The sequence below is a fragment of the Caretta caretta genome, chromosome 4 (genome assembly GCF_965140235.1).
Source record: "Caretta caretta isolate rCarCar2 chromosome 4, rCarCar1.hap1, whole genome shotgun sequence".
Taxonomy (NCBI): Eukaryota; Metazoa; Chordata; order Testudines; family Cheloniidae; genus Caretta; species Caretta caretta.
The window spans coordinates 121,523,977-121,550,784 of record NC_134209.1 but is presented as its reverse complement, the minus strand read 5'-3'; positions in this window follow the sequence as shown (position 1 = coordinate 121,550,784).

Here is a 26,808-nt window from a genome sequence, read left to right as displayed (position 1 = left end):
TATATTTTCATGAGTAGGCGGCAACACTATTCTTACATCGTTCCCCAGCTGTGGTGCAACAGTTAAAAAGTTCTCATACTGATAAAAATGTAGCTGTAAAATACAAATAAAAAATGGCTAACAGATCCCAAGACTGAGACGGTGCCTACTGAGCTTCAGTCCAAGAAGAATTTTTATGCCCAATTTTTTGTATAAACCTCAATATTGCAGTGTTTATAAAGGAAAAACTAACTCCAGTGGGTACAGTTAAGGAGTTATATAGCCAGTAGATAAGAGAGTACTGGTCTGAGCAGGGAATATTGCTAGAACAGTCACATCTTACAGTTTAATAAAAGGAATATTTTTAGTACTCCCACTGTCTCTTGGTTAAAGCATGGGACTGGGAATCAGGAGATCAAGGCTCTATTCCCCTCTCCACCACTGATTTGCTATGTGGCCTTGATCAGTTTATATCAGTCTCACTGGGCCTCTTTTCTCAGGGGGTAGTAAAATGGTGACAATAATTTCTACATCTCCAGAATACTGTGCGTCTGTTCATTCATATTCTCTGTGTGTATATAAAGTCTGCTGCAGTTTCCACGGTATACATCTGATGAAGTGAGCTGTAGCTCACGAAAGCTCATGCTCAAATAAATTGGTTAGTCTCTAAGGTGCCACAAGTACTCCTTTTCTTTTTAACTGCTTTGAATTTCTCAGAAAGAAAGTACTAGAGAAATGAAAGAAAATAACCATTCTAGTTAAGTGATACTTATTTGAATGTGTATACTCTGTTTTTCTCAGCATGTGACACTCTTCCCATTACAGAAGCAGAAGTGTGAGAGATATTAGTCGGGTATTTAAATAAACATATGTAATGGCTTAAGGACAAAACATCCCGAAGGTAAGGATAGCCCAGTGGTCAAGTGCTAACTTGGCTGATTGGAGTTAAATTCTTTGCTCTGCCATAGTCTCCCTGTGTAACCTTGGGAAAGTCACTTAGAGCCAGATTTTCAAAGATGATTAGACACCTACAGATACATTGTCAACTGGAACACCCAGTCAAAAAGGGACCCTCCCCAGCCTGGTGAAAATGAATGAGTGAGTGAGGGTGGGGTAGAGCGAGTGACGGAGGGAGGGGGAATGGAGTGAGTGGGGCAGGGCCTTTGAGAAGGGGCGGGGCAAGGGTGTTCGGTTTTGTTCGGTAAAAAAGTTGGCAACCCTGGATGCAGATAGGCCCCCTCATGGTGTTTTCAGAAGTACCTAAACATGTCAGGTACCTTGCTGCCAATGGTGGGATGGGATTGCCAATGGGATTTTGGTGTCTAACCAGTTTAGGTGTTTTTGAAAATACTACTAGATGACTTCTTCATCTTTAGTGCCTAAATACCTTTGAAAATCTGACCCTCAGCCTCTCTGTGCCCGAATTCATCACCTGTAAAATAGGGATAATGGTATTTCCAAGCAGGATAAATGAATTAAAGACTGTGAGGTGCTCACAGTCTGCAGTGACAGGGGTCGTATAAGTACCTTAGATAGATAGCGTCAATACAGCTCCTGAGAGAGAAATTTGATCTGAAGCATGTAAATCTAATGAATGGATGTTTTGAAAATTAGAATTATTCCAGATTAGACTAATTTTTTAAATTTCAGAGTAACTATTGCAAGGTCTGAAGGAGACAAATATTGAGTATGATTCCTTTTGTGAGCATCTTTTCTTTGTGGCTTGGACTCTGGTATCCAAGCAATGCAGGTGTAACGTTTCTTTGTTGCAGGATGTTTGTTCCAAAACAAGAAAGTAAATTGAGTTCTTTATGATGATTAATGATAGTATAGTATCTCTTGAAGATGGCATGGGATTCAGGAAAGTTTTTGCTTAAGAGGGCAAACAATTACAGGTAGCTCTGCTGAAAAGAAAGAGACTAATGCACAAACAAAAGAACTTGAGGAACAAATTGAAATGATCTATCTACAGCTCTACTTTGCAAAGATTTTCCTAATGGGCTGCTGAGAAGAAAGTATAAACTCATTTAGTTTTAAAAGGGCTCATTATGCTTTGCTCAGGACTAGAGCCTCATTTTATAAACAAAGAAAGTAGGAAAGCACACATTTAAACAAAAGAAAATGGTCAGACTGTCCTGACAAATAGACCTGAAAATGTTTCTTTAGTTTCTGACCCTCTGAAGATAAATGCAATATTTATGCAATGTTTCAGCCACTCTCATATCTCAGAGTTTAAAGAAGAGAAAATCAGGTAATTTTAAAATATACATCACAGTTTCTGACTCTTCCCTTGCAATGCTCAATGATTGATTACTCAGCTGTCTTTAGTTGAGGCAAATCAGGAGTAGCTCACTAAAGAAAATGTGGCATTTGAGGGGTGCATTAGCACTTAGTGGGAAAGGTTAAATGTACTGTGCTTTGAAAAACCAGCATTGTAGTTCTTGGCAAGGAAAAATTACAGTGGGTGCACTTAAAAAGTTCATTCCAGTGTTAGCAATATTTCCAGTTCCAATGATTTCCAGTTCCAATAGAATTTTACCCATTGATTCCTGCATCTAGCACAACAACTTGTTGTTGAACTAAAGCACATCTTCTAGAATGACATCTAACCTTGATTTCAAGACTCCAAATGATGAAGAATTTACCACACTCCTTAGTAATCTGTTCCAATGGTTAGTTGTCTTTTCTGTTAAAAATTTGCATCTTATTTCCACTTTAAACTTTGCTGACTTCAAGCCAGTGAAACTACTTTTGCCTTTGTTAGACTGAAGGTCTCGCTAGTATCAGGCTAAGACAGCACTGAGGGCTGTCCTAACTTGGACACTTGTTGCATCAACCTGTGTGGGGCATTGCAGGGGTGCAGAATTACCAATCAGCGCAAAGTGGGCACAGCCTGGCATATGGATCTATCTGGCCTCTTTGTGGGCTAGCTGGTGTAATGGTGCCATAGAACAGGTATGAATCGGACTGACTCCCTGTTTGTGTCTTTGCCAGGAAGAAACTGATTTTCAGTAAGTGGAGGCCTGAGGTCTGTTTGAATTTCTGTGCCTTTTGTATGCTTACATTTTATTATGATATCACATGTGAATTTTGCATTTTTGCTCACAAATGGATATTTAGATCCCTTTGGACAAGTGGAGGCCTGATATGTTCCACAATTGCACTGATTTTACACACAAAGTAGGTGTGCAAGTGCACACGCACAAATGCAAATGGAGCTGGACCTTCAACTTTCTGATCACGGAAGAAAACATAAAATCAGCACTGATAAAGTTTGCAGGTGACCCACAGGTTGAGAGATTAATGATGAAGAGGACAGTTCACTGGTTTACAGCGATCTGGATTGGTTGGTAAGATGGGCACAAACAAGCTATGCATTTTAATACAGCCAAATGTAAAATTATACATCTAGGGACAAAGAATATAGGCCATATTTACAGAGATGGGGGACCCTATCTTGGGAAGCAGAACCGCTGAAAACTTGGGGTCATGAAGGATAATCAGCGGAACATGAGCTCCCAGTGTGATGCTATGGCCAAGAGGGTTAACACAATCCTTGGATGCATCTTGAGTAGGAATAGGAAGGTGATATTACCTCTGTATTTGGCACTGGTACAACTGCTACTGGAATATTGTTTTCAGTTATGTCCACAATTTCAAGAAGGATGTTGATAAACTGGAGAGGGTTCAGAGAAGACCCGGAAGAATGATTAAAGGATTGGAAAACATGCTTTATAGTGCGACACACCAGATGCTCAGTCTGTTTATTTTAAGAAAGAAAAAGGTTATGGGGTAACTTGATCATTCTATAAATACCTACATGGGGGACAGAACTTTGATAATGGGTATGACATTGCACTCCATATGCTTTATGAAAATATGCTTATGAATGCGAATATGTAACTGGAATATGCTTTATGCAAAAGGTCGCTTGTAAGGTATCATTACAAAGGTTATAATCTACTGAGTGTGTTCATCCTATTTGTTTGCATGTATTATTTCTATGTCTGGAGTTAGGAGAATTAGATATAAACTCGTATTACTGATGTAAACATATTAAGTGGAAGCCATTAAGGGTGCTTCAGAATCAATGACCTGTAAATGGGTTTGTTTACCTGCAAGCCTTCCTATGTATGTGTCTTCCACCTACTAGGTAATGAAAAAGGAGGTCTTACAGTGACATGTGACCATGTCACATGATACTGGAATCCATCTTAAACCTGGTGCTTTTCCATTTAGAAGGAGGGGTGGGGACCCAGAGAGACAAAGGATTCCTGCCTGTGACAAAGCTATAAAAGGTGGTGGAGCAGGACAAAGGGGGTCCCAGTCATAAGAAAGCCTCTGCTTTTCACCTAGGATGCCTGCTGGAACTAACAAGGGCTGTACCAGAGGAAAGGATTGGGCCCAGACTAAGAAGGAGACTAGTCTGTGAAAGAAGCTTATTGGAACATCTCTGAGGGTGAGATTTACCTGTATTCAGTTTCTTAAATGTATTAGGCTTAGACTTGCCTGTTTTGTTTTACTTTGCTTGGTAACTTACTTTGTTTTGTCTGTTATTACTTGAAGCCACTTAAATCCTACTTTTTATACTTAATAAAATCACTTTTGTTTATTAAGTGAGTAATACCTGGGGGAACAAACAGCTGTGCATATCTCTCTACCAGTGTTATAGAGGGCAGACAATTTATGAGGTTACCCTGAATAAGCTTTATACAGAGTAAAATGGCTTTATTTGGGATTTGGATCCCACTGGGAGCTCAGTGTCTGGGTGCTGGAATCAGATAACCTGCAGAGCTGTTTTCAGTTAAAGCCTGCAGCTTTGGGGGTGTGCCCCGGACCCTGGCTCTGTGTTACAGCAGGCTAGCATGTCTGGCTCAACAAGGCAGGGTTCTGAAAGTCCCAAGCTGGCAGGGAAAACGGGCTCAAAGGTAATTTCAGCACATAAGGTGACAGTCCCAACTGGATCTCTGTTACCAAGCCCGTCACAAAGGGCTCTTCATCATAGTTGATAAGGTATAATCCAATGGCTGGAAGCTGAAGCTAGAGAAATTCAGATTTGAAATAAGGCACACATTTTTAACAGTGAGGGCAATGAAGCATTGCAACAACTTACCAATGATTATGGTACATTCTCCATCACAGGAAATTCTAAAAAAGAAGATTAGATGTTTTTCTAAAAGACATTTCTCTAGTTCAAACAAAAAATAATTCAGGGAAGTTCTATGTCCTGGGTTATACAGGAGGTCAGACTAGCTGGTCACAATGGTCCCTTCTGGCCATATAGTCTATTAATATAAAAGGGAACTTCCTTGCAGTGTTGAAGGAGGGAAGGAGCAGAATTATCCCTTTCCTTCTCTTCAGGAGGCTCTGCTCCCAAGGATCACTAAGCCAACAGACTGCTCTGTCATAGTGAGATAAGATACCAGGCTTAAGGGTAACGTTTAATAGTTCCAGTTACTAAATTCCTCTTTATCATCATCATCTTTGTTAAAAGAGCTTGTTCTCATGTTGACTTATTTTCTGGTCTCATTTTACTGCCAGGTGTTCTGAAATCCCTACAAAAATGGAAAATAAATCAACTAAAATTCTATCTTGATGCAGCCACTGTCTGAATACAAATCACTATGAAGTAGATAACAGGGCTGCCAAACAGACAGAAAGGACAATCTTCTTGTGTCTCTGATGTTACTGAGGGTATAAATAACAGAACAGAAAGTCAAACCAACCACAGGACCATATTCACTCCTGGAATAAACAGGCATCAATCCTATTGAACTGAATTGGGAAACTCCATATGGTTGAATTTGTCCTGTTGAGTTTCAAAAATGGCAAAACAGCATGCTATGTAAATCTTTTCATTCCAGCAGTCTGATTCTGTTGGTGAGAAGTGCACCATAATTCCTGGCAATGGAAAGGAGTTACACTAATGATATAGTTTATATGTGTAATCAAGCTGAAGTTTTTGCTGTCACTTCAGCTTTAACTTCCACAGGTTGAAAGAAGAGAAAACAAATGAAACTTTAATTGAGAGACACTAGACACCTCCCCTACTGAATGCATGTAGTAGTATATTATATACGTGTGTATAATACATTGCACATGAAAGGTGCCAAATTGATAGCACTGAAGTTGAGTCTTTAATATATTTACTGATCAGGTATAGTCCAAGCAGTGACATTTACCCTACCTTAACCAACAAATGTCTCAAGCTTGACCAGAAAGAACCACTTCTTGGGGAAAGAGACTCTTATCCAATCTATCCCTGCATTTCTGAAGTGCTTGTCATACTCCTATCTAGACTCTGTATGTATATTATAGATGTTCAGGTCTGTCCAGAACAGGCATTGTGTAAAAACGTAAAAGGCAATAATGTTAATCTGGAGAAAAGCAAGACTTTCCTATTTAAGGCTGTAGTTCTAGCCTCACATCACGCCATAAGGTGGAAGTATTTCTAGGATTTCAAGAATGTGTGTGATCCTAAATGCCCTGTGTGTGGTAATATCTAGGAACACTGGAGAGAGCTACAGAGACAGTAATAGCCTTAACTAGGAATTTCCTGTGTTACGTTGGTTTAAATCAGACCCTGAGGGGTGTATTTTCAGCAAAGTGGAGGCCCTGAAAAGATGTCAAACATTTTCTTATACCAGCAAATTTTTAGTGTTGTAGGTTTAACTACTCAATTGCACCACAGATCAAATGGTTAGATTTATGACTACTCAGATTTGTACCTGAAAAAAATGAGGCTGTGTCACTGGCAATTTGGTCCTTTGCATAACTGACTGTTTTTAGTGGTAACTTAACATTAAAGCGAACAAATTCCAACTCCATCCCCCCAAATTATTTTTATTAACATATTGGTATAATGGGTCCAAGCATAATTTTCACTAGGTACTGTATGAAGTGATGATGACAGGGGAAAGATTTTCCAGTGAGATTGGAACAGCTCCTAGACAATCTTGGCAAAAAAATGACATGACACCCTATCTCACAAAGTACAAGTAAGTGAAAAAATATCTCACTGTATACAGGTATTTCAAGCATACTGGATTTCCAGTAGTGACTCTTCTGTTAAACGTATAAGACAGTTTCCATTGCAACCCTGATTTTCACCCCTCACACCCAGGAGAATTCTTTGGAAACTTTGAGGTTTCATAAATTGACATGCTACTCCCTTTGCCATTATGATTTGTGTTGGGGAACATTTCCTACTACATTTGTTGTTTAGCCAGAAAGCTATATTTCTTCATCCATCATGAGGGCAGAGTTGAGATTAGCTCAAATGGTGCATGCAAAGCATTCCTCAGCAGCTATTTGAGCAAACTTTGGCTATTTCTATAGAACCTTTAAAGTTCTTCAATCTGCCTCATTCACTATAAAATACAGTGAAGATGTAACCATGATCAAGGCTGAAAGGAAGATACCTTGACCTCTGTTTCCCTCTCCTGATGAAGACCTTGGTTTTAATATCCTAGAGAACACAAGTTCGAAACTTCTGCTGTAACAATATGTATAAAACCCATGTTCATTTTGTAACTCTCAGTAGTGCCAATCACAAGTGTTCAGAAATCACAAGCCCATGACAATCAAGAGGTTGGCTTAAATCATAATATTTTAAATAAATTCACAGCCTGTGACCTGTCCATGACTTGTACTATATACCCCGACTAAATCTGGGCGGGGAGGGGGTAGCCCAGGGGTGCCGCAGGTGCTTGTCGGGGGACAACCTGGGGGGCGCTGTGGGTGCTCGGGGAGGGGGGGGAGCCCAGGGGGCACCATGGGTGTTGTGGGGGGAGGGGGAATGGCAATGCATGGGCCAAGACAATAGCTAGTGCTGAGGGTGGGTGTTGGTAGGGCTGGCAGGCTCCCTACCATTGGCTGGGAACCGCAGCGAATGGGAGTTGGGGGCAGTGCCTGTGGGCGGAGGCAGCGTGTGGAGCTAGGAGCTGAGGGAGGGTCATGCTGCTGTTTCCAGGAGCCCCCATGATAAGCGTCACCCAGAGCCCTCACACCTTCTTGCACCCCAACCCCCAGTCCTGAGCCCCCTCCCACATCCAAACTCCTGCTGTTGCTGGGAGTGGGGAGCCCGAGACTGCCCCAGCAGCAGCTGGTGCGGCTGGCCCGAGGGCTGCCTGAGCTGCTGAGGTGGCCCCAGGGCCAGCCGCACAGGCCATGGCAGAAGTCACAGAGGTCCCGAAAGTCACAGAATCTGTGACTTCCGTGACCTTTGTGATAAACTCGTAGCCTTAGTTTTAAGGTAAGAAACATTAGAGAAAAAATAAGAAAAATGTGCTGAATGTACATTTTATCTGAAAATGACTTCCATAAGAACATAAGAATGGTCATACTGAGTCAGACCAATGATCTCTCTAGCCCAGGATCCTGTCTTCTGACAGTGGCTGGAAAGAGGTGCTTCAGAGGGAATGAACAGAACAGGGCAGTTTATCAAGTGATGCATATCCTGTTGTTCAGCTCCAGGACCTGGTAGTCAGAGCATGGGGTTGTATCCCTGATCATCTTGGCTAATAACCACTGATGGACCTGTCCTCCATGAACTTATCTAATTCTTTTTTGAACCCTGTTATAGTTTTGGTCTTCACAACATCCCCTGACAAAGAGTTCTACAGGTTCACTGTGTGTTGTGTGAAGAAGCAATTCCTTTTGTTAAACCTGCTGCCTATTAATTTCATTGGGTAACCCCTAGGTTTTTGTGTTATGTGAAGAGGCAAATAACACTTCCCTATTCAGTTTCTCCACACCATTTATAATTTTATAGACATCTGTCTTATCCCCCTTAATTGTCTCTTTTCTAAACTGAATAGTCCCAGTCTTTTTAATCTCCCCTTATATAGAAACTGTTCCCTACACCTAATCATTTTTGTTGCCCAACTCTGTTCTTTTTCCAATGCTAATAGATCTTTTTGAGATGTGGCAACCAGAACTGCATGCAGTATTCAGGGTGTGAACATACCATGGATTTATATAGTGGAATTATGACATTTTCTGTCTTATTGTCTATCCCTTTTCTGATGGTTCCTAATATTCTGTTAGTTTTTTTTGACTGCCATTGCAACTGAGCAGATGTTTTCAGAGAACAATCCACAATGACTCCAAGATTTCTTTTGTGAATGATAACAGCTAATATAGACCCCATCATTTTCTATGTATAGTTGGGATTATGTTTTCCAATGTGTATTACTTTTGCATTTATCAGCATTGAATTTAATCTGCCATTTTATTGCTCAGTCACCCAATTTAATGAGATCCCCTTGTAACTCTTTGCAGTCAGTTTTGGATTTACCTATCTTGAGTAATTTTGTAATTTTGTAGAAAATATAGTAAGAGAACCAAAAAAGAGCCACCATGGCTAAACAACAAAGTAAAGAAGCAGTGAGAGGCAAAAAGGCATCCTTTAAAAAGTGGAAGTTAGATCCTAGTGAGGAAAATAGAAAGGAGCATAAACACTGGCAAATGAATTAGGAAGGCCAAAAAAGAATTTGAGGAACAGTAAGCCAAAGACTCAAAAAGTAATAGCAAATTTTCTTTTTTAAGTACATCAGAAGCAGGAAGCCTGCTAAACAATCAGTGGGGCCACTGGACAATCGAGGTGCTAAAGGAGCACTCAAGGACGATAAGGCCATTGCGGAGAAACTAAATGAATTCTTTGCATCGGTCTTCACAGCTGAGGATGTAAGGGAGATTCCCAAACCTGAGCCATTCTTTTTAGGTGACAGATCTGCAAGCTGGGACAGTTCCTCAGATTTGTCACCTGAAAAGAATGGCTTAGGTGTGGGAATCTCTCTCACATCCTATGCAGTGAAGACCAATGCAAATAATTCATTTATCTTTTCCATTACGGTCTTGCTTCCTTGAGTGCTCCATTAGCACCTTGGTTATCCAGTTGTCCCACTGATTGTTTGCAGGCTTCCTGCTTCTGATGGACTTTATTTTTATGTTAGTTTTGTGGATTTTGCTAGTTGCTTGTCAAGTTCTTTTTTGGCCTGCCACATTATACTTTTACATTTGACTTGCCAGAGTTTATGGTCCTTTCTATTTTCCTCACTAGGATTTGACTTCCAATTTTTAAAGGTTGCCTTTTTGCCTCTGTCAGCCTCTTTTACTCTGTGTAGCCATGGTGGCATTTTTTTTCTTCTCTTGCTGTTTTTGTTTTTAATTTGGGGGTATACATTTAATCTGAGCCTCTATTATTTTGCTTTTGAAAGATTTCCATGCAGCTTGCAGGCATCTTACTCTTGTGACTGTTCCTTTTAATTGCTGTTTAACTAGCTTCCTCATTTTTGTGTAGTTCCCCTTTTTGAAGTTAAATGCTGCTGAGGTGGGTTTCTTTGGTTTTTCCCCCTTACAAAGAAGTTGCTATTATTGAGCAGTTCAGCTATATTCACCTTTTGGACCACATGTTGTTCTCCACTTTGGACTAAATAAAGACTTGCCTCTCCCCTTGTGGGTTCCAGGACAGGCTGCTCAAGAAGCAGTCATTAATGGTGTCTAGTAATTTTATCTCTGCATCCTGTCCTGAGTTGATAGGTACCTAGTCAATATGGGGATAGTTGAAATCCCCCATTATTGACTTTTTTTTTCTATTTTTGTAGCCTCTCTAATCTCCCTGAGTATTTCACAATCACCGTCACTATCCTGGTCAAGTGGTTGGTAGTATAGTCCTACTGCTATACTCTTATTAATCAAATATGGAACTTATATCCATAGAAATTCCATGGTTTGATTCATTTAAAATATCTATTATATTTGCTTCTATACTTTCATTCACATATAGTGCCACTCCCCCACCAACACAACCTACTCTGTCATTCCTATATATTTCATACCCTGTGTCCCATAGATCATCATTGTTCCACAAAGTTGCTATGATGCTCATTATATCAATATCCTCATTTAATACCAGATACTCAAGTTCACCCATCTCCATGTTTAGACTTCTAGCATTTGTATACAAGCACTTATGAAATTTGTCAATATTTAGTTGTCTGCTTTCATGTGATGTAATTGCATGGGACTCTTTTTCGTTTGACTCTATCTCTTCAGTTCCTGCTTGTACTTTATCAGCTTCTATCCTCTCCACATTACTAGGATATAGAGAATCCCCATTACAGAGATCCTTCCCTAACGGATGTCTCTGTCTGAACTACGTGCTCGTCTGTCCCTGATGGCTTTTCCCCAGCCCTTAGTTTAAAAACTCCTCTAGAACTTTTTAAATTTTACAATCCAGCAATCTGGTTCCATTTTTGTTTTGGTGGAGCCCATCTTTCCCAAAAGGTTTACCAGTTCCTAATCAACCTCAATTCCTCCTCCTAACACCATCCTCATCCATGCATTGAGACCCTGAGGTAGCAGAACAGCGGAGTCTAGTGGGACCTGTGCTTGGAACTGGAAGCATTTTAGAGAATGCTACCATGGAAGTCCTGGACTTTAATTTCTTATCTAGCAGCCCAAATTTGGCCTCCAGGACCTCTCTTCTACCTTTCCCTATGTCATTGGTACCTACAGATACCACAACCACCAGCTACTCTCCAGTATTGCACATACATCTGTCTGAATGTCTCGAGAGGTCCACAACATTAGCACCCAGCAGGCAATTTACCATGCGGTTCTCTGAGCCATCACAAACAAAACTATCTATATTTCTAAAAATGGAACCTCCCATTACTTTTACCTGTCTCTTCCTAATAACTGGGGCGTACTCCCGCGGAGGGGTATCCTCAGTGGGAGACGATACCCTGACATCTGCAAGGAAGGTTCCAACTATGGGATCATTTCCCTCTGCTCCAGCTTGGTGTTCTCCTTCCCCAAGACTTTCATCCTCCTCAAGAGTATTGTCAGGGGGTAAATTAAATTTGATTTTAGCTAGGTTTATCATCAGTACCATAAAATAATAGGAGGAGAGAATAACAGATGCATAATTAAAACGTACATTGTTCTCAAAAAGAATATAACAATTATTACAATCTATTTAGTACAAAGTAGATTATACTATGTATTGTGACACAATCAATTTATTTGAAATAACTGTATTGCATTAACCTGTCTGTATCCTCCAAGATGTCTTTGAAACTGAGATGCTAGCTAGCATGCTTAATAAAGTAAGGTACAAAAAGGGAATAGAGGGACAGTAGTGAGAGGGAAGAAAATATTATTCACTCATGATGTGGACTTTTTAAAATCCAATTTATCTGCTCCCTTTTATGTGCAAATCAAAGAATTAACTGGTGATGGAACAATGGATGGAACTCCTGGTGCAACTGCTAGAGGAGCCAACTAGGGGGGGGAGCTTTTCTTGACCTGCTGCTCACAAACCAGCAAGAATTAGTAGGGGAAGCAAAAGTGGATGGGAATCTGGGAGGCAGTGACCATGAGTTGGTTGAGTTCAGGATCCTGACACAGGGAAGAAAGGTAAGCAGCAGGATACGGACCCTGGACTTCAGGAAAGCAGACTTCGACTCCCTCAGGGAACGGATGGGTAGGATCCCCTGGGGGACTAACATGAAGGGGAAAGGAGTCCAGGAGAGCTGGCTGTATTTCAAGGAATCCCTGTTGAGGTTACAGGGACAAACCATCCCGATGAGTCGAAAGAATAGTAAATATGGCAGGCGACCAGCTTGGCTTAACGGTGAATCCTAGCGGATCTTAAACATAAAAAAGAAGCTTACAAGAAGTGGAAGGTTGGACATATGATCAGGGAAGAGTATAAAAATATTGCTTGGGCATGTAGGAATGAAATCAGGAGGGCCAAATCGCACCTGGAGCTGCAGCTAGCGAGAGATGTCAAGAGTAACAAGAAAGGTTTCTTCAGGTTTGTTGGCAACAAGAAGAAAGCCAAGGAAAGTGTGGGCTCCTTACTGAATGAGGGAGGCAACCTAGTGACACAGGATGTGGAAAAAGCTAATGTACTCAATGCTTTTTTTGCCTCTGTCTTCACTAACAAGGTCAGCTCCCAGACTGCTGCGCTGGGCATCACAACATGGGGAATAGATGGTCAGCCCTCTGTGGAGAAAGAGGTGGTTAGGGACTATTTAGAAAAGCTGGACGTGCACAAGTCCATGGGGCCGGATGAGTTGCATCCGAGAGTGCTAAAGGAATTGGCGGCTGTGATTGCAGAGCCATTGGCCATTATCTTTGAAAACTCGTGGCAAACGGGGGAAGTCCCGGATGACTGGAAAAAGGCTAATGTAGTGCCAATCTTTAAAAAAGGGAAGAAGGAAGATCCTGGGAACTACAGGCCAGTCAGCCTCACTTCAGTCCCCGGAGCAGGTCCTCAAAGAATCAATCCTGAAGCACTTACATGAGAGGAAAGTGATCAGGAACAGTCAGTATGGATTCACCAAGGGAATGTCATGCCTGACTAATCTAATCTCCTTCTATGATGAGATAACTGGTTCTGTGGATGAAGGTAAAGCAGTGGATGTATTGTTTCTTGACTTTAGCAAAGCTTTTGAAACGGTCTCCCACAGTATTCTTGTCAGCAAGTTAAGGAAGTATGGGCTGGATGAATGCACTATAAGGTGGGTAGAAAGTTGGCTAGATTGTCGGGCTCAACGGGTAGTGATCAATGCCTCCATGTCTAGTTGGCAGCCGGTGTCAAGTGGAGTGCCGCAGGGGTCGGTCCTGGGGCCGGTTTTGTTTAATATCTTCATAAATGATCTGGAGGATGGAGTGGATTGCACTCTCAGCAAATTTGCGGATGATACTAAACTGGGAGGAGTGGTAGATACGCTGGAGGGCAGGGATAGGATACAGAGGGACCTAGACAAATTGGAGGATTGGGCCAAAAGAAATCTGATGAGGTTCAATAAGGATAAGTGCAGGGTCCTGCACTTAGGACGGAAGAACCCAATGCACAGCTACAGACTAGGGACCGAATGGCTAGACAGCAGTTCTGCGGAAAAGGACCTAGGGGTGACAGTGGACGAGAAGCTGGATATGACTCAGCAGTGTGCCCTTGTTGCGAAGAAGGCCAATGACATTTTGGGATGTATAAGTAGGGGCATAGCGAGCAGATAGAGGGACGTGATCATTCCCCTCTATTTGACATTGGTGAGGCCTCATCTGGAGTACTGTGTCCAGTTTTGGGCCCCACACTTCAAGAAGGATGTGGATAAATTGGAGAGAGTCCAGCGAAGGGCAACAAAAATGATTAAGGGACTGGAGCACAGGACTTATGAGGAGAGGCTGAGGGAACTGGGATTGTTTAGTCTGCAGAAGAGAAGAATGAGGGGGGATTTGATAGCTGCTTTCAACTACCTGAGAGGTGGTTCCAGAGAGGATGGTTCTAGACTATTCTCAGGGGTAGAAGAGGACAGGACAAGGAGTAATGGTCTCAAGATGCAGTGGGGGAGGTTTAGGTTGGATATTAGGAAAACCTTTTTCACTAGGAGGGTGGTGAAACACTGGAATGCGTTACCTAGGGAGGTGGTAGAATCTCCTTCCTTAGAAGTTTTAAGGTCAGACTTGACAAAGCCCTGGCTGGGATGATTTAATTGGGGATTGGTCCTGCTTTGAGCAGGGGGTTGGACTAGATGACCTCCTGAGGTCCCTTCTAATCCTGATATTCTATGATTCTAACAGACCTCTGGCTATGCCACATACTTCATAAATGTCTATAAGTTCTTGGCTACATTTAGTTCTAGACTGCAGCAGAACAACTTTTGTCTCAGTCTTTTTAATAGTACTTTTAGGTCCTGATTCAGTAAAGCACTTAACCACATGCACACATGCTGCTTAAAGTTAAGCACATATTTAAGTGCTTTGCTGAATCAGGGCTTTAGTGGGGGAGGAAGTAAGGAGTGGCATCTAGATCTTGATCCTGGAAGATACTGAGTATCCTCAATTCCCATTGATATCACTCATCATTTCATAGATTCATAGAATTAAGGTCAGAAGGGACCTTTGTAGTCGTTGAGATCACAGCAGATTTTATCAACACCATGGAAACTATGCCAGCATAGTTATGTTGATGTAGCTATGTTGACATAACCCTGTAGTGTAGATGCAGCCTACACCAATGGAAGGGGTTATTCCATCAGTCTAGGAACATCACCTACTCAAATGATGTAGCTACGTTGACAAAACCATTCTTCTGTTGACATAGCTATGCCAACCTAACCCGTAATGAAGATGCAGCTATGTCAATCGGGGTGAGGTTTTTTCACACTCTTGATGCATGCAACTATGTTAACCTAACTTTTAAGTGTAAGCTAAACCTTAGAAATACATGTGGTATTGATTTAAAGACTGCAAGTGATGGCGAATCCACCACTTTCCTAGGTAAGTTGTTCTAATGGTTAATTACCATCCTTGTTTTTTTTTTAAGCACCTTATTTCTAGTATGAATTTGTCTAGCTTCAGCTTCCAATCACTGAATCTTGTTATGCCTTTTTCTGCTTTATTAACAAGCTGTACGCTATTGGAAATTTCTTCCCCATGTAGGGACTTATAGGCCGTGATCAAATCATCCTCTTAACCATCTCTTGGATATGCTAAGTGGTTTGAGCTTCTTAAGTCTCAGTATAAGGTATATTTTCCAGACTTTAACTCATTCTTGCAGTCCTTTTCTGAACCCTTTCCAATTTGTCAACATCTTTTTGAATGTCTGGGTTCCATGCCTGGATACAATATTCCAATAATGGTCTCACTAATACTCAGTAGTACTACCCCCCTACTTTACTTGTTATACAATTGCTTTTGCGTTCAAGATCACATTTGTCCTCTTCGCTTAGTTCATTGGTTGGTTCAGTTGGTTCTTTCATTATCGCTAAGTCATTTTCAGTATCACTGCATTCCAAGATGCAATCCTCTATCTTGTAAATGTAACCTACATTCTTTGTTCCTAGATGTATGACTTTGCATTTGTATGACTTTATTAAATCTCATGATGTTCAAACAAGCCCATCTTATCAAGCAATCCAGACTAGTCTGTAACTCAGCACCTCACAAAATCAGATACGTGGGGTCTATAAAAGGGGTCTTTCAATAGTATGCCGAGTTCTGACTCTCAGCTGGCAGCCAGCATTTCCACAGTGATATCCTAGTGAGGGTGTCTTCTTGATGGACACAAAAATGAGGAGTGACTGTGTCTAATTTCCTCATATGTGATTTTCCCTTGTTCATTGTTTGACTTTTTAAAGATGAGACTATTATCTTACAGCAATGGGCTGATGAGGTTTGGTGGCTTGTTGCTGAGGTAGATTGCTCTGATGCAGTGAAATTAAAAGACTGCCTAAATGTTTCTAGCTGTTGGGCCTGATACAGCATCCTTTACTCACATGAGCAGTCCCACTGAACTTATTAAGGGCAAAATCCTGCCATTTCTCCTGGTAAAGGGCACTTACTCCTGGTGAATAGTACCTTACTTTGACTAGTCATATCTGTTTACTTGTGAAGTATGTAAATTAGTACTTACCATGAGTAAAGGTGGAAGAATCTAGGCCCAAATCAGTGGGACTACTCGCATGACTACAGTCTTCTATACTGGGTCAAAAATCAGAACATTGCTGACTTATAACGGACATTCTCTGAAAGTAGCAATGACAGGTTCTAACTCTTAGGTTTATCACTGTCAGGGACTATATATCTTGAACCCTGACCTGTAGGGTTCTTAAGAGCTAGGTAGTCCCAACCTGCCACTTAGTACCCTGCTAACAGTGCCTAGAATAGGCGCTGAACTCTAGCAGAGAATGTCAGCCCTGGGCTCTGATTGGTGGAACCCTGGGGATCTTGATTGGTCCCCAGCCTCTATTTAACCCAAGCACAGGCACTGGAAGTTGTCCATGCAACTGGGTTCTCCCTGCTTTGGACTGCTTCCCATGTGATACCTGTTCCTGCAGCTTGTTTCCTGGTAACCTGATCCTGCCTCCCTTCTGACCACTGACTCTCAGTTTGCTCTCTGTCCTGTCTCAGATTCTGATCTGGTATTGGACCTGGTCTGACTCCTGCTCTGACCACTAGGTCAGATCGCCCATGTCCTGGTCATGACAATATCTCAGTGGAGGGAGAGTGATTGGGAGATAATTAGCAAGCTTAACTAATTTGGGTCTTTCGTGGAAAAATCTGAATCACATTATCCAAGAAGTTCTGGAATGTTTCATTCCTGATTGTCATGTCCTTTTTGACTTTAGAATCTCAGGAGTTTGGCAGCAATCTTAATTCTAAACTGTGCTCAGTTTGCTGAGTTAACTGTTGGATAGACCTCTAAGAATTGTCTAATCATGATAAATCATGAGAGGAAGACTTCCTGGCAGAAAAGAAATAGGCTAAATGATTTATCACAGAGAATACAGCTCATTAGTTTACGATAAGGCCAGTTCCAACTGTTTAAAACTGTTGAGAATTGTCCACCGATGCCCATTCTATGATGATAAAATGATCTGCGGATGCATTAAAAAAAAACACCCTACAACAATACAGTTACACAATTAACAAGTGGTAGTTAAACTTTGATATGTTAATATGAAATTTATCCCCAGATGAAAAACACTGCCACCAAATTTAATAAAAACTTTGAACCAAAGACTAAAAGAAAAGAAAAGGAAAATACAAGGGCCAAAGTTTTAAATAGGGGTGTCTCAAGTTAGGCTCCTAAATCCTTATTTAGGTGCCTGTGTAAGTGGTGTGCTTTTAAAATTTGCTGAGCTTTTAGAAGTCTCTAAGAGCTGTTGGGTACTCAGCACTTTGAAAATCAGGCTACTTATTTAGGCACTTAATAGCTTAACTTTATGCACTGATTTTGAAAAATGTTGGACTGTTTTGTTTTTTTTTGTTCTGAGGCATTCTTAATATTCTAAGCCAGGCATAGCAAACTCATGACATGGGAAAGAGCCGAATTACATTTGAAGCTTAGGATCTGTAAGCTGGGAACACAAATTATATACTATAGGTGATTCACAGGATAACTCTAATGGAAATCAGTAGGAATTCTGAGCAAAGGTTATGGGTAAAATACAGCCCAAACCATTCACCTGTTTATCCACATAGTCAATTAAAACTTCAGCCAGAAGGACATTTATATCAGAAAGATATGAGTAACTGAGATAAAGGGGACATGTTAGGGTAACAAAGAAAAGGCATATCCTTGGAATTTGTGAACAGAAACTTCTGCTCAGGCTTTTATTTCAACATGCCAAAAATCAGGAGGAAAAATTTACCTGTAGTGTCTCAGAAACTGGTTTGGACACCTGTGATAGGTGTTCACCATGAAATCTATACAAAAAATAAAATTAATGAAGCAAAGAAACTGGGTTCTAGTCTATATAGGTTTTTATATCATGCTTGTCACAATAGCATCTGAATACCTTCCAGTCATGCATTAAGCCAGGTGACTTGATCCGTCATCTGTTGTTTGTTCTCTTGTCCTCTCCCCAGAGGAAGAAGTGTGTGCAATGGAGAATCTTGTTTTGGTAATATGTTTGGTATATACCTGTTGCTATATGTTTATATTAGAGAAGGCAAGATCAAAGAAATGCGTGTTGGACCTGAAATGGAAAGTCATGAGGTTTGTGCTGGTTCTTAGTTCCTGTGGGAGTTCATTTCATAGTCTTGGTCCACGTGTGGAGAAAGTTCTGTCTTCTGAATGGACAAGCTTTACTCTTATAATTGAGTTCCACTGTTGCAGAATAGCAGAGTTGTTGACCACAGTCTTCATCCTGGAGCTTTAAACAATTTTTTAGGTATCCTGGGCTGAGGTTGTGGAGTGCTCTGAAGATAAGGAATGAGACCTTGAACTTGATTTGAGATTCTATGGGAAGCCAATGTAGGGAGTGGGGGACAGGTTGTACGTGTTCCTGGTAGCCTCTGTTCCTGAGGAGATGTGCTGCAGCGCTCAGTACTAGCTGGAGTTCATAGGATCATAGAATCATAGACTTTAAGGTCAGAAGGGACCATTATGATCGTCTAGTCTGACCCCCCCCCGCACAACGCAGGCCACAGAATCTCACCCACCCACTCCTGTAACAAACCTCTAACCTATGTCTGAGCTATTCAAGTCCTCAAATTGTGGTTTAAAGACTTCAAGGTGCAGAGAATCCTCCAGCAAGTGATCCATGCCCCATGCTGCAGAGGAAGGCGAAAACCCCTCAGGGCCTCTGCCAATCTGCCCTGGAGGAAAATTCCTTCCCAACCCCAAATATGGTGATCAGCTAAACCCTGAGCATGTGGGCAAGACTCACCAGCCAGACACCCAGGAAAGAATTCTCTATAGTAACTCAGATCCCACCCCATCTAACATCCCATCACAGGCCATTGGGCATATCTACCGCTAATCGCTGAAGATCACTTAATTGCCAAAATTAGGCTATTCCATCATATCATCCCTTACATAAACTTATCAAGCTTAGTCTTGAAGCCAGATCTGTCTTTTGCCCCCATTGCTTCCCTTGGAAGGCTGTTCCAGAACTTCACTCCTCTGATGGTTAGAAATCTTCGTCTAATTTCAAGTCTAAACTTCCTGATGGCCAGTTTATATCCATTTGTTCTTGTGTCCACATTGGTACTGATCTTAAATAATTCTTCTCCTTCTGTGGTATTTATCTATCTGATATATTTATAGAGAGCAATCATATCTCCCCTCAGCCTTCTTTTGGTTAGGCTAAAGAAGCCAAGCTCTTTGAGTCTCCTTTCGTAAGACAGGTTTTCCATTCCTCGGATCATCCTAGTAGCCCTTCTCCGTACCTGTTCCAGTTTGAATTCATCTTTCTTAAACATGGAAGACCATAACTGCACACAATATTCCAGATGAGGTCTCATCAGTGCCTTGTATAATGGTGCTAACACCTCCTTATCTCTACTGGAAATACCTTGCCTGATACGTCCCAAGACCGCAGTAGCTTTTTTCACGGCCATATCACATTGGCAGCTCATAGTCATCCTGTGATCAACCAATACTCTGAGGTCCTTCTCCTCCTCTGTTACTTCCAAGTGATGCGTCCCCAGTTTACAACAAAAAATCTTGTTGTTAATCTCTAAATGCATGACCTTGCACTTTTCATTATTAAATTTCATCCTATTGTTATTAGTCCAGTTTACAAGGTCATCCAGATCTTCCTGTATGATATCCCGGTCCTTCTCTGTATTGGCAATACCTCCCAGGTTTCTGAGGTACACAGATACATAGATATTAAGGTCAGAAGGCATCTTTATAATTGTCTAGTCTGACCTCCTTCACAATGCAGGCCACAGAATCTCACCCACCCACTCCTGCGATAAACCTCTCACCTATGTCTGAGCTTACTGAAGTCTTCAAATCATGGTTTAAAGACTTCAAGGAGCAGAGAATCCTCTAGCTAGTGACCCGTGCCCCATTCTGTGGAGGAAGGCGAAAAACCCCCAGGGCCTCTTCCAATCTGCCCTGGAGGAAAATTCCTTCCCGACCCCAAATATGGTGATCAGCTGAACTCTGAGCATATGGGCAAGATTCACCAGCCAGATACCCAGGAAAGAATTCTCTGTAGTAACTCAGATCCCACCCCATCTAACATCCCATCACAGGCCGTTGGGCCTATTTACCATGAATATTTAAAGATCAATTAATTGCCAAAATCATGTTATACATCCCACCATCTCTGCCATAAACTTATCAAGTTTAATCTTAAAGCCAGATAGGTGTTGAAGACTTCATGCCCAGGGATATTGCATTACTGTAATCCAGCTGAGAGGTGACAAAGGCATGAATAATTGGGGCAAGGTCTTCATCCAGCAGGATGGGATGGAGTTTCTAGGCAAGCGAAGATGGTAGAAAGTTTTAGATGCTGCTATGTGAGAGCTCAGCATCAGCGAGGAACCAAGAGTACTCATAGACTATGGACTGAATTGGTCAATTGGGAGTGTGTATCTTCAACAACTGGAAACTTAATTGGGGCTGCGAACTCTTCAAGATACCTTTTTCTGCCCACCATCATCACCTCTATCTTGCTTGGGTTCAGTTTTAGCCAGCTGTTCTTCATACAAGAACTGATCTCATCCAAGCATGGGGCATGTTGGGTGTAATGGCATGGTTGCATGTGGTGAAGGATGGGCAGAATTATGTATCATCTCCATATTGCTGGTCCTTGAGCCTATGTCATCTGACCAGTTGACCTAGTGGCTGCATGTATGTGTAGAAAAGGACCAGAGAGAGAATTGATTCTTGTGGAACTCCACAGGTGAGGGTTCTAGTGCTGGAGGTGCATTTTCCCATCATTACTTATTGAGATCATACTTCCAGGAAGGACTCAAGTCATTTTAATGCGTTATCTTTGAGCCCTGTCACCTCTCTCTGATGAGATAGCAGAATCTCATGGTCTACAACATTGAATGCTGCAGCGAGGTCCAGCAGGATAATATGGGGTGACTGTCTTCTATTCATTGATAGGAAGAGATCATCCATCAGTGCCACTAAAGCAGTTTTGATTCTTTGTCTTGGCCTGAATACAGATTGTACCAGGTCAAGAATGTTAGCTTCAGTTAGATGAGCTTGTGGTTGGCCTTTTCTAGCTTGTCTAGAGCTTGCTCAGGAATGGAAGGTATGATGCTGGGTGGTAGTTGGCTAGGACTGAAGCCTTATCTATGGGTTTACTTGCTCACAGCATTTTAGGAGATATCCTCAGCATAATCTGGTTCTTTTGAGGCTTCCCTCCATCCAAGGAACGGCAAGGTTTAGATATTTCTCCTTGTTTCCTAACATGACTTGCCCTAACCTAGGGGGTATAACATGGTTGCTTTGGGAACTACATTTCCCAACCTGTCTTGCTGTCCTGGTGAGAGACTGTCTGGCACCACAGAAGTCAGACTGAGCCTTCACCACTGTGGGGCAAAAGGAGCTCATGCCCACCTGCTTATAGGGCTCTGGTCTTGTGTCCTAAAGTCAGGGTCAGCAGCATGGGCATCTTTATCAACCCCTTCACCAAGACCACTTCCTCCCCACTGATGACCACATTCCCTGTTCTTCTGATATTTTTGAGGCAACTCTGGAACTGGGTAGTTCTAGCACTAGGAGACTTCCCCTCATAAGCCTTAAATTGGACTGTAGACTCCTATTACAGAGGGAAAGAATGGAAACTGCATCTGAACCTTAAGTATAACATTTACAGATAACAAAATGTATAGGGATCACTTCATTTGTAAATGAAATGTACTCACCTCTAAGGCAGAATATTCCAGGTATAGCAGAGGACAGCAATACCATCCAACAGTTAAAAACAGAAAAACAACACACAACTTCTCTAACTTAAATGACATAAGGAACTTTAGGTAGGTAGAATGCAGTTGTGACAGTTGGAATGTAGCCAGCCCATAGGGACTAACATCATGCCTTTGTAAAAAGTGCTATTTGGGACATTAAATGTCCTTAAGTATCCTGGACTTCAGTTTACTATCACATCAATAGATGGCAGACAGTAGCTAATTTAACTAGTGAGAGAGACTATTGAACTTCTCAAGGTTAAAACAAATTCTCCTCTTTCTTATTCATTTACTAAATGAAAAGTATGTACCTTTGATGTTAATACAGTGCAATAAAAATTAAATCTGTGACAGTTCCCAACTGCCAAATGAATTTCTCTCTAGACACTACAGAACCATCAACCAGAGGGGAAAAAAAGGTTTCTTAACTTTTAAAATATATTACTGACCTCTGGAATCTTTGCAGCAAGAATAAATGATATATGAATTGCCCATAATGTACTGGGAGAATATACACAGGGCTGCTCTATGTTATTTGTAGTAACATTCTTCTCAGACATAGCTAGAAAACTTATCAAGGCTAGAAATACCAGATGAAAGAAAGAAGAGGGCTAGATGGCACAGGGGATTGGGTTAGTAATAGGATACATGGTATTTATCTCTAGGCCCTAGTCCAAAACCAGCCTGATGTAGTAAACTTTCAGGGTCATTGAGAGGATCTGAAGGTGAACGAAGACACAACCTGAGCAGTAGGGGGATGGACACCATCAAAGTACTTATGAACCTGGTGCTATGTAGACCACCCTCTTGGGCGCAGATCATATTGGAGTAAAGTCGTCTTCCTTCAGCTTCTGTGGGATCAGAGGCACCCTGGCAAGCCAAGGTCAAAAAGCAAAAGTGGCCAACGAGGCTCCAAATGAAGAAGCTATAGTGTGATGCCACTGGAACAGCAGGCTTATGGAAAGAGCCAACAGTACATGGAAGCTACCTGAGAGTAAGAGGTGCAGCCATGCAGAGTGGTGTACTTGAGAGGCTGACTGCATCCCAGATGACTAGTAGGAGAGCTGGCCGGGAGATAAACTATTCAGTAGCTTCAGGGAAAAGTTACAATCAAGGGGCAGAGCAGATCAAGACAAGGGCTCTGATGCTACAAATACATGTTTAATTTTATTGAGTAGTCTCATTGAAGTTAATGAGGCTACTCACATAAATAAGGGTAATTGTGTTCATAAGGGTCTGCAGAATCGGGACATAGAGCAAGAGCATTTGTCTTCCCTCTTTTAATACAGCAACCGACAATAAAAGTTCTGAATACTAACAGAAACTTTAATGGCAGTACTCCTGAGTCTTGAATTCCTAGGTGTATGATACGAAAATCCATTAGTGTATATACTGTGTATATTAAGGCAGTTAATGCAGTACATACAACATACATTTTTCTGATGTAGGAAATATATTTTCATCTCAGTGAAGAACAAACTGATTTTATTCTTAATCTAGTTTGTTTTGCACATGACCCAAACAATTAAGGCCAAGAAGAGATTTTTGTAATACTCGCTGTAATAGTCATTCTTCTAGTTTGTATAAATCTTAAGTATCATTACTAACTAGGGAAAGGGACTTTGTTTTTTAAAGAATATATAGTTTTTAAGCAAACACCGTCCCTGTAACAAATTATACTAGATGCTGCCTGAAGATACTGTATTTTAAGTGGTCGCATGATAATTAATAACACTTACCTTTAGACAGCAGGTTTCTTATTGGAGTTGGTTTTAGTGCAGGTTTCATACCTAAAACCACCCAGGGTCAAATCTGCAGTTGGTGTAAGTTGGTGCAGCTCCACTGAAATCGATGAAGCTGTTCTGGTTGCACCAGCTGCAACTCTGGCCTGAAACACGTTGGGGGAAGATCTAGGTCAGAAAGTCCATGCTGGCCTTTCTAATAAGAGAGAGAAGGGGATGATTAACACTGGAATGATTAGTGACAACTAGATAGATAACTCAGATCCTTAAGCCATTTGAATAAATCAATGAAATGATGAATGATTTTACCAGTTAAAAGTGGTCCCAATCTATGTATTAGAGACAAGAACAATAGAAACTCACAGGGTCTTCTACATAGGGCCATCTTTTCTCCTTTCCAAATTAAAATTCATGGAAAGTGAGAATCCACCTTTCACAAAGAGCTATGCCACTTGTATTTCTCTAGATCTGCTGCATTGACACCTTTGGGTTGCAGATCAGGCAGCAGCATGACCTGAATGTGTAAAGAGAGTATTTACGGTATTTATTTGGAGCCTCATTCCAGCAGGCCCTCCTTAATCCATGGAACATTAGTATGTGATATGTTCCACTTCTCTGGCTAAGTTCAGCATACCTAACATGGTATCAGCAGTGCAAGGTTGATTGTGCTGGCATTTAAGCGGTGACAATAAAATTTCTCAGTCAATGCCACATTGAGATAAACAGGCAAGTTTACTGTCTCAGTGCAGTTCTTTCAATCAAGAATAAGGCTTGAACTGAAACTGCATTGCGAGCAGCAGCCTGAACAAGTTGGCAGTATCCAGATGAAGCAAGTCAGTTTTGAGAGACAGACACTCAAAAGTTCTCATGATCCAGTGCTGGTCACAAATGCAGTATGAGCTTGAATCTAGGTTGCTCCCAGGTACTTCTGTAGTTTGCGCTCAACAGCAGTGTGACCTGTCAGACCTGACAGCTATAAGAAAGTGGTGGAAGGCATGTACATCAGCCCTAAGACGGTGAAGGCCCTTTTCCCTACAAACTGAAAAGAAGTTACCTCATGTTAACTAGAAACATCTGAATCTAAGTAAGGGCTTCTGGTAACTGTTAAAAACCCCTCTTCTGGGGAGAAGGAGGAAGGAGGGTTGAGAAACAAGCTGCAGCAGGGTTAGTGGTAGCAGGGACAAAAAGCTTCTCTTGGGTGGAAGCTGCTGTCCTCCTAAAGGGGCATACAACCCAGTTAACCACTGTTTGGAGAAGGACTGGCAACCAGAAGCCAGCATAATAAAGCCACACCCCAGAGACGGGACAGGGGACATTCACTGTTTGTAATATTCAGCAAACATTGATATTTGGTATTTTGTCAAACAGTAGGAAGATGCCTACATCACATTCTGTAATCTTTATTGACAATTCAGTACTCATGAGAACTAGTCTATGCCCTGAACTCATAGCTCTGCAAAATTTTATTTTAGAAATCAGTTGGACATTTGGGGTCTGCAAGATAAGAAACTTACAATGATTCATTCTGAACTGACATGCCTCTTGCAGTGCAAAAACATGGCCTGGAAACATACCTGTAAACCTCAGGGCTTGGGGTTGCCAGTACCAGAACTGTGAAAGTGATGTTAGATAGAATAGAGGAGTAATGGAAAGATGGTCTAATACAGAAAGGCTCTTAAAGAGACAGGCTTGAGATCTAGAAGTGCATCAGATGAAATCCTGGCCCTATTAAGTCAATGGCAAAACTCCCACTGTCTCTAATAGAGTTAGGATTTCACCCATCTTTTGTGGGGATTAATTTAATCTCCCTATTTTAGGTACTTTTATGGCCTCTGTTAACTATAGTATCCAAATGCCTCACAATCTTTAATATATTTCTCTTCATTACACCCCAGTGAGGTAAGGAAGTGCTGTTATCCCATTTTACATATGGAGAACACAGACACGGTGAGACTAAATGGCTTGCCTGAGGTCATGTAGGAAGCCTGTGGCAGAGCAGGGACTTAAACCCAGGTCTCCTGAATCCCAGGCTAGCACCCTAATCCTTGGATCATCCTTCTTCTCTTCTAGAACTTAAATAGGCAATATATTAGTTTCCTGATTGAAAAAACAAACCCCCCACAAGCATTATTTAATGTTAATTTTTTTTCAGAAGGCTGAGGAAAATTTTAGGTCTTATTCCAGTGAAAAACATCAGACTTTTAATTACATATGATAGGGAAGTAATCCTGATACATTCTCTTAGCAGATACTGGGACATGACTGAGAGACATTGCGAATAAACTTTGAATTCTTTTAAACTTCACAACTAATGCCCTGCAGTTTAAAAACATTGTTGATATAGAAGCTCATTAATTACCAGGATAGTCTTTGTAATTGCCTAGTCTAGAAATTGATGAACAAAGTCATTTTGGAAAGCAATCAATTTGAAATCTAATTTGTTGGCGAAATGAACCATATAAACAAAATGCCACTTGCAGTTTGACTCAAATGAGATGTGCTTAACGAGCCTATCATCTGTGATACTCATTATGATGGGTCACAGTTACATAAAATGTTATAAATCTGAACTAATGCACATAAAGCTGAAATATAATATTGCATTCTGAAAAGAGTAAAACATAAAACAGATGGCTGCCTCATGGAAACATCCTTAAATCTCACACTTTCTACTCATTGACTTTTGGACAGCTGTGGGTAGGAAGCTGAGCCTGTACTGAAATTGAGTAGGTGAAAAAACACACAGGTGTCCTGTCCTCACTGCATCTTACATTGTAAACTGAACAATCCAAGACTTTGGGATTCTCTATTGCTGTGATAAGAATTGGACAACTGATCATAATGAACATCTACAAAGCTCCAAATCTTGAATGGCCAAAGCCTGCATAACTATCTTTTCCCCACCCAA